The sequence below is a fragment of the Stegostoma tigrinum genome, chromosome 34 (assembly GCF_030684315.1).
Source record: "Stegostoma tigrinum isolate sSteTig4 chromosome 34, sSteTig4.hap1, whole genome shotgun sequence".
In the NCBI taxonomy this organism is placed as follows: domain Eukaryota; kingdom Metazoa; phylum Chordata; class Chondrichthyes; order Orectolobiformes; family Stegostomatidae; genus Stegostoma; species Stegostoma tigrinum.
Genome location: NC_081387.1, coordinates 4,635,272 through 4,647,770, shown reverse-complemented (window position 1 = coordinate 4,647,770; position 12,499 = coordinate 4,635,272). Strand labels below are relative to the sequence as shown.

Genomic DNA, 12,499 nt, shown 5'->3' with positions numbered 1-12,499 from the left:
CAACGAATGTATATTCAAAGGTATTGCAGCCAAATTAATAATGGTGCTGAATTAACAATCCAGAAATTGAGTTCAAATTAACATACAGAAATTAACATACGTACAATTACAGTGACAAATAGGCCATTTGTTCTAATTTTTGTATTTAATTATGATCCATCAACAAAAGTGGAAGGGAAATGATTCCAATAAACACACTCAATATCCAACACACAACTCCAGTCAAACAGTTCAGCACAAAGCACCGAGTAAACAGCTCTCTCAGCTGAATCTCCTCACACAGCATAAGGGACATTTCCACCCCTGATTGCCCACAGGACAGTCAGACTGCCTGAAGACTGGTGTGGATATTCTGGGATACAATTTGTATAACAACTGCTCCTTCACTCACCATCTCCTCACCTGGTTTTCAGTCCATATAGGAAGTGAACCAGCTCTGGAAGAGGAAGAGGAGAGAATGGGCAGAGTGGGTGGGCTCTCTGATTGACGTCTCTCACAGTCAATCCAAATATTTCTGGAGCAACGTGAGTTTCCTGAAGCTTGGGAAACTGACCGGTGAAATAGAGGTGACTTTGAGCAGCAGATCAGGTGGAGATTTAAACTTTTCATTTTCCCATCTGAATAAAACCTCATTTATTGCAGCTGTTGTCTCAGTTCCCCTGGTAAGTGTTTGACAGAGATTTCTAGTGTGGGAATAGCATTCTTCATCTAGAGAGGCGTTCAAACTCAACATCAGTGTGGGATGTGTGTCCTTGGTTGTGTCTGACAGCAGATCAGAAGAGGAAGGGCCACAGCATCCAAGGCAGTGATGATGTGCAGTGGTGGAATCAGCACATGTACAGGAGGGATGGATACGACAGAATGCAATGAGCCCTCTGACAAAAGAAAGAGACCCCCCAACATCCAGCCTAGTTTCTGAAGAATTGTCATCTTGAGCTGAAACATTAATATTGTTTATCTCCACAGAGGTTGCCTGAACCGCAAAGCGTTTGCAGCATTGCTATTTTGATTATAATTTTTAAAGCACAAAGACAACATTTGGCCTAAGTGCTTTCACCCAGTCCTTACCCGCTTGTGAGCTTTCTCCCTCACTACTGTATCTCCCTGATCTGAGCAGACCCTGCCGTTCCTTTTGCACTCATGTTTTTACTAAGCATCCCATCAAGCCACACATGCAGACACATCTTCCCAATTCCTGAATAATGTGATTAAGGTGAATCAGTGAGAAAATGTGTTGAAATTGGCTGAAATGAGTTTCCCAATGTTGAGAAAAAAAGCCTGATTCTTGAACACTGAGCCAAGATTTCATTGTGAGCAGCCCTTGGAGGCATTAGCGTGCCATTGTTAACTAATCTCACCTCATTGATATGGATCTGCCTGTAGTCCCGTATGTGAGTTAGAAATTAGATGGTGATAATTCCCAATGTGAAAGTCAGAGAGGGCCCTGGTGATTCCAGATTGCTGATTTTCCCTCCAGGCCTCCAGCTAAACAGCAGTCCCCAATATGCCAGGGCACACTTCATAGACAGCGACCACTCACACCTCCTTTCCACAGATGTTGACATTGTCCACGCACCAATCTCCCTGCACCCTCATGGCATATGTGTGTAAAAGGGGAATAGCTCTGTCAGGCCAAGTCAGACAACATTCAGTCAGAGGCAACATTCCTCTAAGCTGCTTATCCACAAGGTTACGTGCACACCAGTGTGCGGGCACTATGCAGAAACATTAACCTGCAGTAGGCCAGGGGCTCTGGCACGGTAAAACTAAGGAAATGTCCAATATCATTTCAAGGGCCTGACAGAAGTCTGGTGCACATTTGGAGTGGTTAGGGTCGTGTGAAGGTGTCCATCTCACTACAATACAGGGAGTGAGCCATGGGTCAGTGCTACAGATCAAATGCAGCCAGTCCAGAGATTTGCTGTAACCCAGGCCACTGGGACACACTGAATCCTGGGGGAAGCAACCTGATGAAAGTCAAGCTACGGAGTGGTTATCAGGAGTGACTCTGGTGGTACAGAAATTTGGAAATCAGTTATGGGGATTGGAGGCAACATGCTGGGATGCTTGAGGAAAATAATTGTGAAGGGGGTGCGGAGAAAATCAACCACAGCATCTTGGTTTGCACATCTGAAATGGAGGATCAGGACTCAGCAGGAAATGTTGTGAAATGAAGTCATAATTCAAAGCGCTGTATGGGAACATGAAGAAGATCAATATTCATTTGCTTGATACGGGGTTCCAGAGAGAAACAAACAATATGGAAGTTTACAGAGAGATCATTTTATTAACAGGACATATCTATAACTCACTATGCTGAGTTACGGTTTCCACCCGTGTGTAAATAGCAAATGAGTATTGGAAATGGAACTGGGTACAACCGCGTCCAGAATGAGTAGAACATGGATTTTGTTTCTGTCTGAGAACACAGGCTCTACTTGTGAATAATGTAAGATCGTTCAGGGGAAACTGCATTATTCAGTCTCTTTTATAGTACCATACTCAGTCATCATACCCAGTGTGTGAAGTGCATGCAGCATCCAACTGTGTAGAATACAAATCCTGGTTACAATCCTGGTGCAGCAGTTCAAGGCGGCAGCTCACCACCAACTTCTCAGGGGAAAACAAGATGGGCAATGAATGCTGATCAGCCAGCAACACCCACATCCTACAAATTAATTTTTAAGAAATTGACCATATCTTTGGCCTTTGCTGATTGAATATAGCCATCTCTGGTGAAACAGACGTAATGACAGCCCCTCAAGCCTGCTCCACCATTCAGTAGGATCATGACTGATCTGTGGCGTAACTCCATACACCTACATTGGGCCCATATCTGTTCATACCTTTCCTTAATAAAAATTTGTCTCAGAGTTAAATTTAACAATTGAATTAGCATCAAGTGCTGTTTGAAGAATAAAGTTCCAAATCTCCACTACTTTTTGAATGCAGACGTGCTTTCTAACATCTCTCCTGAATGGCCTGGAATTAGACTATGCTCCCTGGTTCTAGAACAGAAAATGTTATCTTTATCTACCCTTTCTTCGCCTGTTAATATTCTGAAAACCTCAATTTGATCACCCTTTAACCTTATAAATTCTAGAGAATAGAGGTCTAATCTCTTCTCATAATTTTATACTGGGTGTTATCCTTGAAAATCTGCAGTGAACAACCTCCAGGGCCAAAAGTGTCCTTCCTAAAGTATGGTGGCCATATCTGCTCACAATACTCAAAACAGAATCTAAATAGAGTTTTGTGTAAGTAGAGGATACATCCGTTTCCCAATGCTCCAATGCTTTAGATATGAAAGCCAGCATTCTATTAGCCTTCTTGACTATTTTTGCACGTTTATGGCATTTTAAGGATCCTGAAACCCCAAATCTCATTGGATATCCAATGAATTTAATATTCTGTCTTAAACAAAATACCTGATCTATCATTTTTCAGTCTGAAAATGAATGAGCTCACACTTGCGTATATTAAAATCCATACGCCACAGCTTTGCCCATTCACCTAATCTGTTGTAATTATATATTGTCATCAATACTGTTTACAATGCTGCCAAATTTTGTCTTTAGCAAATCTGGATATTTGACTTTTTAATACCATTATCCAAGTCATTAGTGAATATTATGGTTAATTGAGGCAAACACACATCTCTCCAGGACACCAGTAGTCATGTCCTGCCAATTTGAGAGCTTACCCATTATTCCAATTCTTTGTTTCTGCCACTCAATCGATTTCCTATCCATGTCAGTCATCCGCCTTCAGTTCCATGGGCTCCCACCTTAATGTATGACTTCATCAAAAACGTTATGGAAGTCCATATAAACAATGTCCATCAATTGAACTATGTCTACCAGCTTTGTCACCTCTTCAAAAAAACCTTATGATTTGTTAGTCATGACCTAACCTTCATGAATCCATGCTGATTCTCCCCGGTTAACTGAAATTTTTCAAGGTGATCAATTATCCCATCCTTAACAAAGATATCAACAATTTCCCTCTCAAAAATGTCAGGCTAACTGGTCTGTAATTCCTTAGTCTCCCTCTGGTCACCCACTTCACCCAAAAGAGCAACACTTCGAAAGCCTGTGACTTCAAAACGGATCTGTTAGACTACAACCTGGTATTGTGTGACTTCTGATCCTTCTTAAAGAGCAGAGTGACTTGGAAAGTATTTGGTCGGGTCCACAACTAGGTTTCAAAATAGTATCGTCACTGGGATCTCAGGCAGTCCTGGCAGTCACTACATCTGACGAGAGGGAAGGTAACATGCATGGAATGCCAAACCAGGATGATGCATACGTAATAACGCAGAGGATAGTGTGTAAGAAAACTCACTGGGGCTCATGGAGAGAAACCGCATAGGTCAATTGCCAAAATTAACAACTGATTTCTAGTAAAATTCAGGCACAGACACTCTTTATGAGAAGAGAGGAAAAGAGCAGATCTATATGTAAAGATTGGGTTTCTGAAAAATAAACACTTTGGCCAGTGGGTTATTCACGAAGGCAAAGAGATAAAACAGACATCCCGAAGATTATTGCTGTGCAGTTCCAGCACACGTGGTCACTAATCATGCGTTGTTGTAGCCTTCAGGCTACAATCTTGAGATGTTTGTGCAATCACTTTTACAAAACAACAAATGAGTTTCACCATGAATTGCTTTAGAGGATTTTTTTAAGAAATGGGAGAGATTAGCTGGGCAGACACTTTCCTTCAACTCAGGTAGTGATCCGAAGATTTTCCTCTATCTGAACCAAATAAAATAAGCGTCCCTGTAAGCCACTTACTGTTCAAAACAATCCTAGCAGGAGCTGCAGCAAAGTCAGCAGTTATTCTCAGTTAAGTGATTTTTAGAAGCCTTGTGACAAAACCTTCAATGTCAGTGAACATTCAATGAATTTTTTAAAGAAAACACTCCAGATAGTCCACATAATTTGAAATAGGTTTTGAATGATTACAGTAAAAATTATTTAAGTCCACCAGCATCATTAACCATAAAGCATTTCAGTAACAGTTTCTGTTATACCTCCACTTAGTTTGCTTGTTCTTAGGGGTCATTGGGAATAATCTGCAGGAGCTAGAATAGAATCTGAGGCCACAATCATTTAATGATCACTGAATCTTACTGAATTGTAAAGCTGGCTCGTAGGCACGAAGGCCTACTCGTGCTCCTATCTCATGTATTTGTACGTACTCACTGGTAAACCAAAAGAATTATAACAGATCTGTAGATAATCCATAGGAGTCACTGGAGATAATGTACATGAAATCACTGGAGTGAATCTAAAGGAGGCACTGAGGGTAACCTATAGGAGGTTGGGGGGAAGAGGAGTAACCTACCCTCACAGAAGAAAGGACTTAAAGTTCTCCGATGCACATCCCATAAACAGAGGTCCCACATAAATAGTGATTAACAAATCTTAATAATAATAATAACTGTGAATAAACTTTTGACAATTGATCACCATTTGATATACTTAAAATATGACAATATTACTAGATTATGAGAAATTGAACAAAAAACATCCCATCCACAGCCTCCAACCTCACTGTTCCCCAAACCCCGCACTACCCATTTCTATCTCCTTCCCAAAATCCATAAACCCGGCTGCCCTGCTCGACACATTGTCTCTGCCTGCTCCTGTCCCACCAAACTTAACTTTTCTCCTCGCTGGTCCAGGAACTCCCCACCTACGTCAGTGACACCTCCCATGCCCTCCACCTCCTCTAAAACTGCCGATTCCCTGGTCCTCAACACTTCATCTTCACCATGGACGTCCAGTTCCTATATTTTTGCATTCCCCATGAAGGTGGCCTAAAAGCTTTCTGCTTATCCTTCTCCCGTAGGTCCGACCAGTCCCCCTCCACCGACACACTTACCTGCTTAGACGAACTTGTCCTGACCCCTAACAACTTCTCCTTCAACTCCTCTCACTTCCTACAGACAAATGGGGTGGCCATAGCTAACCACATGGGCCCAAGCTATGCCTGCCTCTTTGTAGGATACGTAGAACAGTCCCTATACCCCAGCTACACTGGCCCCATTCCCCAGCTCTTCCTTCGTTATATCAATGACTGAATCAGCACTGCCTTGTGCTCCCATGAGGAGCTCAAGCAGTTCATCCACTTCACGAACATCTTTCACCCCAACCTCAAGTTCACATGGACCATCTGTGATACTTCTCTCTCCTTCCTGAACCTCTCTGTTTCCATCTCTGGCAACTACCTGGAAACTGATATCTATTTCAAGCCTACCGACTCCCACAGCTACCGAGGATACTCCTCCTCTCACCCACCTTCCTGCAAGAATGCCATCCCCGATTCCCAATTCCTTCGCCTCCACCGCATCTGCTCCCAAGATGAGGTGTTCCACTCCCAGACATCTCGGATGTTGTTGTTTTTCAAGGACTGCAATTTCCCCTCCACAGTGGTCGAAAATGCCCTTGACTGCATTTCCCACATTTCCCGCAACTCATCCTTCAAACCCCCTTCCCACAATAACAACAAAGACAGAATTGTCCTCATGTATCACCCCACCAACCTCCAGATTCAACGAGTCATCCTCCACCACTTTCACCACCTGCAATCTGACCCCACTACCAAGGGCAATTTTCCTCATCCCAAGACCAGCCCAGCTAGTCCCTGCCTCCTTGACTTGTCCTTCTTCCCTCCCACCTACCCACCTCACCCTCCCAACTGACCAACCCCCATCCCAACTCCCTACCTTTACTGGCTCCATTCCCGCCTACTCGACCTATCCATCTCCTCTCCACCTATCTGCTCCTCCATCCACCTTCCATCATTGCCTCCCCCTCTATTTATTTCAGAGCCCCCTTCCCCTCCCCTATTTCTGAAGAAGGGTCAAGACCCGAAACGTCAGCTTCCCTGCTCCTCTGATGCTGCTTGACCTGCTGTGTTCATCCAGCTCCACACTGTGTGGTCTCAGACTCCAGCATTGGCAGTTCCCACTATCTCAGGCAAAAATATTTACCCACTGGATGTGAGTTTGCTCGCTGAGCTGGAAGGTTAGTTTTCAGACGTTTCGTCACCATTCTAGGTAACATCATCAGTGAACCTCTGACGAAGCACTGGTGTTACGTCCCGCTTTCTATTTATCTGATAAATAGAAAGCGGGACGTAACACCAGTGCTTCGTCGGAGGTTCACTGATGATGTTACCTAGAATGGTGACGAAACGTCTGAAAACTAACCTTCCAGCTCAGCGAGCAAACTCACATCCAGAACCTCAACCTGAGCTACAAATCTTCTCAAAACTCGCTATATTCACCCACATTGGTAGTACCAGAATCTGAATAATACACAATAATAGTTCTCCAATGAGCTGAGTTAGAGTGTGAGTACCCTCCACAAGTCCGAGATGTAAAATCCAGGATTGTGGTGCACTCTTTCCTGCCATGCTCTGTACCCGGAGACCAAACCAACCTGGGATTCAGCGATAATGGGAACTGCAGATGCTGGAGAATCCAAGGTAATAAAATGTGACGCTGGATGAACACAGCAGGCCCAGCAGCATCTCAGGAGCACAAAAGCTGACGTTTCGGGCCTAGACCCTTCATCAGAGAGCGGGATGGGGTGAGGGTTCTGGAATAAATAGGGAGAGGGGGGGAGGCGGACCAAAGATGGAGAGAAAAGAAGATAGGTGGAGAGGAGAGTATAGGTGGGGAGGTAGGGAGGGGATAGGTCAGTCCAGGGAAGACGGACAGGTCAAGGAGGTGGGATGAGGTTAGTAGGTAGGAGACAGAGGTGCGGCTTGGGGTGGGAGGAAGGGATGGGTGAGAGGAAGAACAGGTTAGGGAGGCAGAGACAGGCTGGACTGGTTTTGGGATGCAGTGGGTGGAGGGGAAGAGCTGGGCTGGTTGTGTGGTGCAGTGGGGGGAGGGGACGAACTGGGCTGGTTTGGGGATGCGGTGGGGGGAGGGGAGATTTTGAAGCTTGTGAAGTCCACATTGATACCATTGGGCTGCAGGGTTCCCAAGCGGAATAGGAGTTGCTGTTCCTGCAACCTTCGGGTGGCATCATTGTGGCACTGCAGGAGGCCCATGATGGACATGTCATCTAAAGAATGGGAGGGGGAGTGGAAATGGTTCGCGACTGGGAGGTGCAGTTGTTTATTGCGAACCGAGCAGAGGTGTTCTGCAAAGCGGTCCCCAAGCCTCCGCTTGGTTTCCCCAATGTAGAGGAAGCCACACCGGGTGCAATGGATACAATATACCACATTGGCAGATGCGCAGGTGGACCTCTGCTTAATATGGAAAGTCATCTTGGGCTCCGAGCCTGCAGCTCAAGCCCCTCACCTTGCTGCTGAAATTACCAAGATAGTCAAAAGGACATATTGACCATAAAAACTCATCAACAGATTGTTGGTTTTTAATGAGCCACTAACATGGGGATGTAATTTATCTGATGGGACAACAATAGACGTTGGACACTGACATTGTCTCTACAAAAGCTGTGTCCACAACTTCCACATCACACTGACCATTAGAGCGGGTTTCATAAAATAATCCAAAATTTCAACTCCTTCCTCACAGAATATTCCTGTAAATAGTGTTAAAATGTTTTATATCGAGACAGTAATTTCTCTAATAGAAGAAAAGATGTCAACATTTATCAGCTCTGTCCCAAAATCTTGTAAAAACCCAACATCTCCAGAAATATCTCGCACATTGCAGCAAAAACTCACATTTGAAGCGTTGGAGAGATTTTCTCTGGAAGTGCCTTCCTGTGTTTGATGGAGGGAAACACAATCCATCTCCTCAAACATTAACTGAATTACAGCCCCAAACCCAGAAAGCTCCCCCTTCACTGAGGTCGTTTAAAACGTCCACAGGGACTCAGCTCAATTCACCCAAACCCCTCACATCCCGCTCCGAACTACATTACCCATGCTGCATGTGAGCCCCACGCCTGCGCAGTGAAGAACAGCAGGGATAAAGTCGGGGAGAAACAGCCCGCGACGCCTGACGGGAGTTGTAGTCAGCGCCTGAGCGTTCGGCCGTTGAAATTCGTGAGCCCGGGCAACGGGTACGGAATTGGAGGTGCGCACCTTTAAATGGCCGCCCCCCCCCCGCCAATTCCCCATAGCGGCGGAAACCGGGACCGTGGCCTCTTCTAGCTTCCTTGTCACGTTTTCTCCAAATCCTATTCCAATCCAATATCAGATTCCACTTCTTCTGGAGAGCTTCTGTCCCAGTCTCGGTCAAGCTATGGCTCCGGTGAGAGCTGCCTTTCCTAATTCATTCAGTTGCAGACCCCGGGGTCTCAGCCACCCTCTAACTCTTCCCCAGGTCAGTCTTTGTGGGATGGACACTCTCATCTTCTCTTGGGCTGTCATGAAGGCTCAATGCTGTACACCGGCTCCAAATCTACATTTATGTTTTTAGTCTGAGGGTAATCTATAGGGGGAACTGGGTTAATTTATAGAAGCCATGGGATGGGGATCAGTTGTAGAAAGGAGTGTGATTAATCTTGCAGACAGTGGGGTTAATCTATAGCGAATACTACAGTTAATCTCGAGGAATCAAACGTGGTGAACCATTAGAAAAATTCAAGCTAATCCACAGGAAACTTTAAAGGCCAGTATGGTTAATCTATTGGAGACACAGGATGATCTGTAGGAGCTACGAGTTAATCTGTAGGAGCCACGAGTTAATTTATAGAAGCCACTGGAGATACACTGTGGGAGCTACTAGAGGTTAATCTGTGGATATACTGGTGTAATCCATAGGGATCACTGTGGGTACTGTGTACAAACCACTAAAATTAACAGGAGACACCAGAATATCTATATAAAGGGCAGTACTGAGGAATGGTCAATGGACCCGAAACATTAACCCTGATTTTCTCTTCACAGATGCTGCCAGACCTGCTGAGCTTTTCCAGCAACTTCTGTCTTTGTTCCTGATTTACAGCATCTGCAGTTCTTTTGGTTTTTATTTAGTATTTAACTCACTGTCACATCTCCTGTAGGCATGCCTACCTTGAGGAACTTCTGTTCCTCTCTCTGATGGGATTTCCCTTGCAATCTTTCTTCTTGTACACCAACATTAATTTCACTGTCTGTCCTGGCGTTTGACCAGATATCTGCTAAAATGCATTTCCACAGTCATATCACATTCCTCAGTGACTGCCTCCGGCTCAGACTCACCCCACGTGGATTCCAACGGAAGTTTCATCCCTCATGTTTTGAATCCTCCCAGGATCACAGATATCTCTGTGATGTTCAACGTTCCACAGACAGCTGCTCTTGCTGCGTCCCGAGATCCACACTCAGTGCCGTGTGGCGTCAAATGCACATTTTCAACCTTTCTCTCCAACAGCAACGCAACACACTGGCTCAGGGCTGCATCGCTCTGCTAACAAGAAACGTTTTTCTTTTCCTTTCAGTCATCAAGGCCCACAAGATGCAATAACTCAAAGATACCCATGGCCCTCTGGAACCTTCCTCTCCTCCCCTTCCCTCTGATGCCATCTCCTCTCCCAACTCCCTACCCCCACCTCCTGGCAGGTATTCACCATCCCTGCTCACCTTCCGCTCTCCGATGTTGAACGTTCTGCACTTAGCAAAGGCCTCAGATTTATTCCTCTGCGTCCCCACCTTAATGGATTTCAAGCACAATATGACACCAAACTCTATTTCCTCCATCTTTGCCTCTGTACTCATTTCTTTGGACAAGAGTCCTCTCCCCAGCTCCAACACTCTCCCTCCACCTGGAACCCTCCCTCTGGCCTTACACCTGCATTCGATCTGATCATTTGAGAACCGTCGATGTGATATTAGTCACCTCAATTTCTCTGCCCCCCCCTCACCAAATCTATCCTATCTCCCTCCGAATGGACTGTACTCCGTGCACTCAGATCTAACCCTGACTTTGTTATGAAGCCTGCCGATAAAGGTGGTGCTGTGGTAGTCTGGTGTACTGACCTCTACATTGCAGAGGCTGAGTGCCAGCTCTCAGATACCTCCTCCTACCTTACCCCGGACCATGGCACCACCATCACACATCAGGCCGTTGTATCTTCACAGATGATGCCAGATATGCTGAGCTTTTCCAGCAACTTCTGTTTTTTATCAGGACATTGAGTTAAGCTAAGGCAGCATTGAGGCTAATCTGGAGCCACTGGGGATAACTAACTGAAGTAAAAACAGCTCTCTATCAAGTTCTCCAATGCTTGATCCCATAAACAGAGATTCTACTTCAGAAGCAGAGATTGGCAGATGATACTCTCCAAATTATGTTGTGAATAAATTTTTCAGATTTGATGAACAAAGGACTCACCATTTCAGATACACAAATGTGAGAATGTTACTGGATTCTGAGAAATCAGCCAAAACAATGGACAAAGATAATTCACTCATAGATAGTCAGAACTGCTGATGTTGGAGTCAGAAATAACACAGTGTGGAGCTGGAGGAACGCAGCAGGCCAGGCAGCATCAGAGGAGCAGGAATGTTGATGTTTTGGGTCAGGACCCTTCTTCACAAATAGTGGAAGGGGAAGGGAGCGCAGAAATAACAACCTCCCCATTCCTATCTACCTTTTGTAGGGACTGCTCTCTCTGAGACTCCCTCATCCTCTCCACACTCCCTACTAGCCCCTCATCACCCCGGCATCTTCCACTACAACTGCAGGAAGTGCTACACCTGCCTCTACACTTCGATTCAAGGCACCAAACAACCCTTCCACATTAGACACGGGTTCACCTGCACATCCGTCAACATAGACTACTGCATCCTATGCTCCCGGTGTGGCCTCCATTACATTAGTGAGACCAAGCGGAGGCTCAGAGACTGCTTTAGAGAGAACCTGCACTCTATTTGCAACAAATGACAATACCTTGCAGTTATGAACCATTTCAATTCCCCCTGCCCCTTCCTGGGTGACATGTCCATCCTGGGCCTCCTCCAGTATCACAGCGACACCACCTAGAAACTAGAGAAGCAGCACCTGATATTCTGCCTCAGGAGCTCCAGCCCAATGGTCTCAATGTGGACTATACCAGTTTCAAAACCTCCCAAAACCCAGCCTCATCCCATGACCAACCCTCCCTGTCATCCCCACCTCCTTGACCTGAACACAACCTGTCCATTTTCTCTCCCATCTACCTGCCCCACCCATCCCACTGACCAATCCCCAACACTGCCTACCTGGACCCACCTATCACCATCCCACCTACCTTCCCCTGCCCCACACTCCTCTCCCAGACAAAAATTTTTATCCACATTGAAAGTACCAGAATCTGAATAATACACAATAATAGTTCTCCAATGAGCTGTGTTAGAGTGTGAGTACCCTCCACAAGTCCGAGATGTAAAATCCAGGATTGTGGTGCACTCCTTCCTGCCATGCTCTGTACCTGGAGACCAGGGATTCAGCTCTGAGCCCCTCACCTTGCTGCTGAAATCACTGAGAAAGTCAGAAGGATACATTGACCATAAAAACTCATCAACAGATTGTTGGTTTTTAATG

General features: G+C 45.4%; 1 protein-coding gene across 1 annotated transcript in view; it reads right to left on the bottom strand.

Moving 5' to 3' along the window:
- LOC125446459 (zinc finger protein 271-like) overlaps positions 1 to 8,856 on the bottom strand; it is a 130,561-nt gene extending 121,705 nt beyond the window's left edge. Inside the window, exon 1 of the mRNA XM_059639683.1 lies at positions 8,713 to 8,856. The gene's annotated coding sequence lies outside the window, so the exon portion shown is untranslated. The remainder of the gene's footprint in view (positions 1 to 8,712) is intronic.
- Positions 8,857 to 12,499: the final 3,643 nt, after the last annotated feature.